This window comes from Cupressus sempervirens, chromosome 6 (genome assembly GCF_028749045.1).
Source record: "Cupressus sempervirens isolate cs-2001-9-10 chromosome 6, ASM2874904v1, whole genome shotgun sequence".
Taxonomy (NCBI): domain Eukaryota; kingdom Viridiplantae; phylum Streptophyta; class Pinopsida; order Cupressales; family Cupressaceae; genus Cupressus; species Cupressus sempervirens.
The window spans coordinates 89,267,175-89,275,509 of NC_143123.1; positions in this window are offsets into that span (position 1 = coordinate 89,267,175).

An 8,335-nucleotide genomic window follows, 5' to 3' on the forward strand; every position below is an offset into this window, starting at 1 on the left:
CCTTCTTCCACGAGGCTTAATATTCAGACCACACTAAAAATATTAAGAAAATACAATGTCATTTTGATTTACAAACTCTCTTTGATGACAATATTTGGTTAGTACTATTTAATGCCAATTAGGAAGTTGACTGTTAATTCTATAACTTTGAAATCATTTTGGTCTGATGGTACAGATTGTAAAAATCTGATTATGAATTCAATGTCCTACTAATGATAGGCTATATAAATATTTGTCTTGTCTTAGTTGAAATTGACGTCTCCTTTTGGATAATTTTGATAAGTCTAAACTTAGTCAAATTAGTTAGGTTAAACACTAACTAAAGATTTTCTCCTTTGGATGCAGATTTCAAGGAAAATATTCACAACCGACCTAGATAGGGACATGTCTCTTCTAGGGACGTGCCCTTTGATTGCATATTTATATAGGGTGTAGTTGTAGATAAAGGAAACAAAATACGACATAGTTTGCTCCTTTAAACAATATTGCCCCAAAGGAGTACTTGTAGCTATAAAACAATTCTTGAATAATATTTATATTATTGGTATCACTTTATTGAAGTCTGATTATAGAAGATCATCAACAACAATCATCAAAAAAGGTGTTATCTCAATCTGATTCCTAGTAAAATTTGTAGAAACTTTACATGGTATCAAAGCTCTTGTAGTCAAACCTAGGCTTTGCAAATTGACAATTAAACTTTATATATCTAGCAACATCCTTCTATCTTCAATGGCAAGCATAATCAGACTCGAGGACATGTTTGATGGGAAAGAACACTTCGTTGCTTGGAATCTCATAATTATGATGATTCTTGAAGACAATGATGTGAAACATTTTGTTGATTCAACATCCAAGCAACCTGATGTTGAACCTAATAAAACTATTTGGAGTTAAGGAAATAGGAAAGCCATGCAGATCATATTAGATGGAGTGAAAAATGAAATAGTACTTATTCTAATAAAACATCAAACAACATTTTATATGATGAATACATTATTAAATGCATATGAGGTTAACAATGTGACTAGAACCCTTACACTAAAAATGAAATTAAATCATATATAGAAAAAGAAGGGGGAATCTATGAACTCTTACTTCCTAAGGGTGGCTAGTCTAAGAGATGAACTTGCACGTATAGGGACCATAACTGAAGACAAGGAACTAACACTTATGGCTATAGATGAGTTACTAGATTCATGGGAAACATTCTCACGAGGAGTAAGTGCTAGAGATAATCTTCCAGACTTCAATAGGCTTAAAGGAGGCTACCTGCAAGAAGAAACTAGGAAACTTAAGAAAGGAGGAAGATTGAAAATCAAAGATGAAAACCTTGATGTTCTCAACACAAATTCATATAAAGGTAAGAAGAAACACTTCAATAAGAAGAATGGTAATCTAAAGAATGACAAATCTAAGAAAGATCTATCCAAAAAAATAATGCTTCAAATGTGAAAAATTTGGACAATGCAGATCTAATTGCCCTAAGAATACAAAGCAACAAGTAAACTGTACAGACATTACTAGGAAAGAAGATAACTATGATCTTGAGAATTGTGTATTGTATTCTGCACTATCAAATGAAGTATCAAGCAAAGCATGGATAATCGACAGTGGATCATCTTGAACATTATAGGATAGAAAGAAGCACTAGACTCTATGTTAGAAGAATTTTATGGTGAAGTTATCATCGGTGACAATTCAAATCATTCAGTCAAAGGAATTGGGAATTGCACCTTGAAACTAAAGTCGAGTTATTCTCTACATCTCAAAGGAGTACTCTATGTACTAGGAATAAAAAGAAATCTAATCTCGATTACAACACCTGAAGATGATGGACATAATGTTCCATTCATGGATGGTAAAGTAATGACCTAGTTTAAGAACTCTTCATTTAAGAAATCAAAGTTGATTGGTCAAAGAAAGAGATACTTGTATGAATTAAATACATAAACTTGTCAACCTATTCAAGCCTTAATTCGTGACGCTATTGATATAAACAAAACATGGAACAAAAGGTTAAGAAATCTAAATTTTAAAACCTTATCAAATATGGAGAAGCTGGTCATTGGTTTAGCTAAGTTGAAAAAAATCACTCAAGCATTTGCAAAGGATGCGAACATCAAAAGTCCATTTGAAAAACTAACAATGTTTTGGAATTAATCCAAACAAATTTATGTGGACCTATGTCTATTCCTTATCTTGGAGGATTTCTGGTACCATATATTTTTTATAGATGAATTCTCTAGGAAAACTTGGATTTACTTCTTAAAGTGTAAAGAATAAGAAGAAATCCATAAGAGATTTAAATAATTCAAAACCTTAATTGAAAACTTATCAGGACATGAAATTAAAATTCTTAGGACTGATAATGGAGGGGAATATACTTTGGATTTGTTTAAAGATTTTTGTAAAGAAGCAATAATTAAGAGGGAATATATTGTTCCTTATAACACGCAAAAAAATGGAGTAGCAGAAAGGAAGAATAGAACAATTATAGAAGTAGCAAGAGCTATGATATTTGATCAAAATGTAGAATATTATCTTTGGGCAGAAGCCTTAGCTTATACTGTTATATATATTCAAAATAGAAGTCCTCACTCCTAGCTTAAATATAGAACTCCTGAAGAAGTCTTTACTAAGGTTAAGCCTAGTACAAGCCATCTTAGGATATTTGGCTGCCCAATATATACACATATTCCAAAAGAAAAGAGAACTAAGTTAGAACACTTCGAGAAGAATGGTATTTTTGTAGGGTATAGTGAAACATCTAAAGCATATAGGATTTTCATACCTGGTCAGAATAACATTGAGCTTATTAGAGATGTAATATTATTTGAAGAAGATTTAGCATTCCAAAGAGGCCTAAGCTCTGGAGAATCCTCTCCCTTACCTAAAGAAAATACTGAATCTAAGTTTTAGAGGGAGAATATTGAAGAAATTGAAGATGAAATTCAAAATCTTAAGCTTGAAGAAACTAAAAATCCAAAGAAAATACCACTTTGGGCCATTAAGACAGTAAAGGAAGCACAAGACTTCACTACACCATCTGGAACCTTCAAAGAAAGCAAAAGACCCAAAAGATTTTCTAGTTATGCAACAAACATGAGTGATTTATCTAAATCAAAACCAGCCAATATTTCAAATGCTATTAAACATACATCTTGGAAGGATGCTATGATGGAAGAATACCAATCCATTATTAAGAATGATTGGGAAATTGTTCCAAGACCTGAAGGAAAATCTATTGTTTCTTCTAAGTGAATATTTATAATCAAGCATGCTGCTGATGATAGCATTGAAAAATATGAAGTCAAATTCATAGCTAGGGGATTCTTTCAAAAAGAAGGAATTGATTATGAAGAAACCTTTGCTCCTATTGTTAGATACACCTTTGTAAGAGCAGTCCTAGCTATTGCAACATCAAAGGGATGGAAAGTACATTAGATAGATTTAAAAATAATATTTATGAAAGGAAAGATAATAGAAAGAGGTATATTTGGAACAACCTAAAGGATTTTGAAACTCATAACCCTAAAGCTTTTGTTTGTAGACTCAAGAAAGCTCTCTATGGGCTTAAATAGGCTCTAAGGGCCTACTGTGAAAGAATTGATAAGTATCTCACCAGTTTAGGACTCTTAAAGAATGAAGTTGATCCATATCTCTATTATAAAAAGGATAAAGATTATATGATAATATTGATACTAGATGTTGATTATTTACTAATTACAGATGATGATCATCTTATAGATCAATGCAAGAAAAATCTAATTAGAGAATTTGAAATGAAAGATTTAGAACTCCATTACTTCCTAGGACTGAACGTATGGTAGAATTCTGATAACATCATACTTAATCAAGGAAAGTATAGATTAGATATCTTGAAGAGATATGGAATGTGGAACTTCAAACCTATGCCTTTTCTAGAGGAGACTAATCTACATAAACTTAAGGAAGCAACATCAGAATCACCTTTCAAAGAGTGGTAAATACAAGACTTGATATTTTCTATGTTGTTAATGCCTTAAGTTAGTTTATGTGTGAGCCAAAGGAGATTCACCTAGTTTGATTAAACACATTATGAGATACTTATAAGGCATGCTTAACCCTGGGCTCAAATATGAGAAAGTTGACTTGGATGTGATTAAACGCATTATGAGATACTTATAAGGCACTCTTAAACTTGGGCTCAAATATGAGAAAGTTGACTTGGACTTACATGGATTCTTAGACTTAGATTGGGGTGGAAGTGTTAATGATAGAAAAAGAACTTCAAGATATTGTTTTAGTTTAGGATCAACAATGATATCATGAACTTGCAGAAAGTAGTCATTAGTAGCATAAAGTTCCACAGAAGCTAAATACATTGTAGCAACTATGGCCTCTTGAGAAGCAGTTTGGCTAAGAAAGTTACTTGTGGTATTATTTGGTGAACCCATGAATCCTACTTTTATTCATTGTGATAATTAGAGTTCCATCAAGCTTTCTGTGAATTCAATTTTCCATGACAGGTCCAAGCATATTAAAATTCCTTACCATTTTGTAAGAGATGTGGTAGACAAGAATACTCTAAAATTATAGTACATTTGCACTTCATATCAGACATTAGATATTCTTACCAAACCTCTCTCTTGAGTGAAGATAGATCACTTTAGGAAAATACTTGGTATGGTTGAATCATAAAATATTTGTATTCTTTAACTTATTAATAAAATAATTTTTATTGATAGGCTATTGACTATTATGGGCTTCACCAGTTGTATTCATTATTTAAGAGGTGACGATATCTGAGAGAATGAGCGCTTTATAAAAAACGTTACGAGAGATGATGATCTCTTAGATAATGTGTTAAATAGTAGAGAACTACTGTTAGATCTAGACGAGTTCAAGATCACATTGTGATATAGACAATTCTATGCCTATAAGTCACAACTTGGATAAAGGAAGAATTTAATCATTCTCTTGATTTTATTCTGTGAATTGGTAGATCCTAACTCAGGATCATATTGTGATATAGGCTTGCCAGTACCTATGAGTCACAACTTGGATAAAGGAATAATTTTCTAAATTTTACCTTGTATATTGCATTCCATGCAATATCATTATCACTAGTATGAATGATGCAATATCATTATCCCTAGTATGAGTGATAAGTCATATCACAGGTATAGTAATATGACATAGTATCATTTGTTCATGAAACCACATGTTTAAAAGATTTAGATAGATATAGAGTGTCCATCTATGCTTATTCATCTTAATTGATGATGCTAGATATGTTATCTCTCAATATGATTATCAAGTTAAGAGGGAGTGTTAACTAAGTAACTTCAAAATCATGCCAGTATGATGGTACAGATTGTAGCTCATTATGAATTCAATGCCCTACTAATGATAGGCTATATAAATATTTGTGTTGTCTTAGTTAAAATCAGTGTCTCTCTTGGATAATTTTGATAAGTCTAAACTTAGTCAAATTAGTTAGGTTAAATGCTAACTAAAGGTTTCTCCTTTGGATGCCAATTTCAAGGAAACTATTCAAGGCCAACCTAGATAGGGACATGTCTCTTCTAGGGACATGCCCTTTGGTTGCATATTTATATAGGGTGTGGTTGTAGATAAAGGGAACACAATACAACATAGTCAACTCCTTTAAACAATACAACCCTAGATGAATACTTGCAGATATAAAACAATACCAGAATAATATTTATATTATTGGTATCACTTCATTGAAGTCTAGTTATAGAAGATCATCAAAAACAAACATCAAAGAAGGTATTATCTCAATCTAATTCCCTTAAGAATTTGCAAAAACTTTACAATGACAAGCTATATTCTGTAACAAGAAATTTCACACAAAAAGACTATTAAAATAATGTACGATTTGTCCACACTTTCCATTACCATCTTCCTACTATTTTGATAAATTTTAGTGGCCTAACAAGGGGGTTGACTCTTAGATAACCAAAAAACAAATGCCTCAAGAGATAAATGAAACATATACATAGTTGTTGGCTATTGCAAGTCAAGAATCAACAACAAGGTCAAGAACACACCATTAACATCACACTAGCAACACAACTAGTAACTCACATCAAGAGTGGGAAGCCAACTTGCTAACAATAGGGGGAGGAGAGTGAGAGGTAGGGTGACTCTTCCTTTTCTAGCAAACAAATGTTTAAGTGACACTATTACTGAGGAAATCACCAATGAGAACAAAGCCCCTAGTATGGGACCATTGACACCAATAATAAATTCTTGGTAATATTTTTCATCAATTAACAAAGGCTATAGAATATTAGAAGCAACATTCATAGTAGGGTCTTTGCAGTTAAAAGGGAGTGCACTAGTAGCATGAGGTGGGATCAAACCCATCTAATTAGAGGAGGTAAAAATAGTAGGAGCATCACCTTGGAGGAATCATCATCATCAAATTGTTAAAGGAGGCTTCAGAGGTTGACTCAAAAGCTCAAACTATCAAATGAGTATCAGTTATATCCTTCCACCATGTAGAACCGCCTTTATGATGCAAAGAAGAGAGTAGATTGTAGCAAGATGACTAGAAAAGAAGCACTACCAGCATCAAAAGTGGAGGCCCTCATAATTTAGCGATTTTCTCCCAGACATTTTCGCCAACCATGAGAACCACATCCCTCAATAGTGGTGTAGAGATATCTATATCAACCAAAATTCTAGCAAAAGTAGACCTACCTAGAAAATTCATAGCCACATTCTCCTTCAAGAAATTATTATGGAAATAGAGCTTCTAAAAGACTCAAAGAAAGAAATCTCCCAAAAAAAGTGGAAGACAGGGGAGATGAACCCACACTAGGCACAAAATAAATAGTTCATTAAATGGGTCAAAGGAGACTGTCCAAGGTTTAGCCAAAAGAGAGAGACTCTTCCAAACCCACAAGTTTCTCAACACTAAAGTATGATCTCTAGAGGAAGAAGACACAACAATAAAAAATACCTTTTCATAAGGGAAAAGCTCAATGTTTCCAAAGAGTAAGGGTTTCTATGATCTTGTCTCTCAATGATGTAGATCCTAAATGAAAGGCCAAACATCAATGAATCTACTAACCAACTCATGATGCCGAAATAAATCAATAACCACTAAATCTTCCAAACATTATATAAATGAAGAAATACAAAATAGATCATTTCAAGATTGTTGACACAACCCACAATTTACAAAGGAGTGCATAAAAAAATGTTTGATCCACTAATAAATTAAATCACTTCTTGGGATTTTTTAAAACAATAGTAAACAAAACTAGTTCAAGGAGAAGCACAACTAATAAGAAAACCTAACTAAAAAAGGCATTCCATGATTAAATTAATAACAATTGAGCTAGAGACCATCATTATGTTTGGTACAAATATAATATAAATTTGACACAAGTTTTAGTTAATAACAACTAGCCTACAAATAGTAAATCTTTTTGCTTCTATGTAAATCATTATAGTTGGTAAAAGCATGATAGAAATTTCTCATGGGGTTAATTAACATGGAATTGTTCCAGGTGAAGACAACATGTACAATAATATCATCTAATTTAGAAATAGGGAGTTATCTTAATATATGACACATAATTATGAGTTGTGTACCATTGGTTAATTTTTAGTGACAATACAATGCAACCCCTACGAGGTGAGACATTAACAACATTCCAAGAAGAAATGAACCACATTAGATACATCCTTATTGACAAAATAAGATTCATAGTGCAAAAGACACTCTTCAGAATAAATAGTCATCTATGTGAGGCCTTTCCTCATCAACAAATGTAGAGCATCGATAATATTATTTGGTAGTCTAGAACAACTACCACATGTCATAGAAAAATCAATCTAAACATCAAACTCAAATGCCAAGTTGTTGTGGGACCAATTCACGATAATTGTTATTTTTCAAACAATATTTTGACAAGAAGGTGAATGTAGAACACAAATAAAGTTTCTTCAACTACTACAAAATATATGAGATACAAACCCAACACAAGTGAATTAGGGAATCCTAATGACGCATGTAGATGTAACCTAAAAGAAACTAAGAACAAATAATTTTATACCTATATGTACATATGTTTGCTACTAATGGTTCACTAAGATTACATAGTAGAAGGTTATTGAAGTTATTAATCCATTCGGTCACAACATGTGCACCAACAAATCCCATGAGTGGAAACAATACTATAACAAACCTTGAGCAACAAGAAAATAATGCACTCCTTAGAAAAGAACAATGCATTATTCTTACAATGAACATATAGATAGAGACAGGACTTTTTAATGGAGCCCTTAGTAAGATTATTGACATAGCTTATAG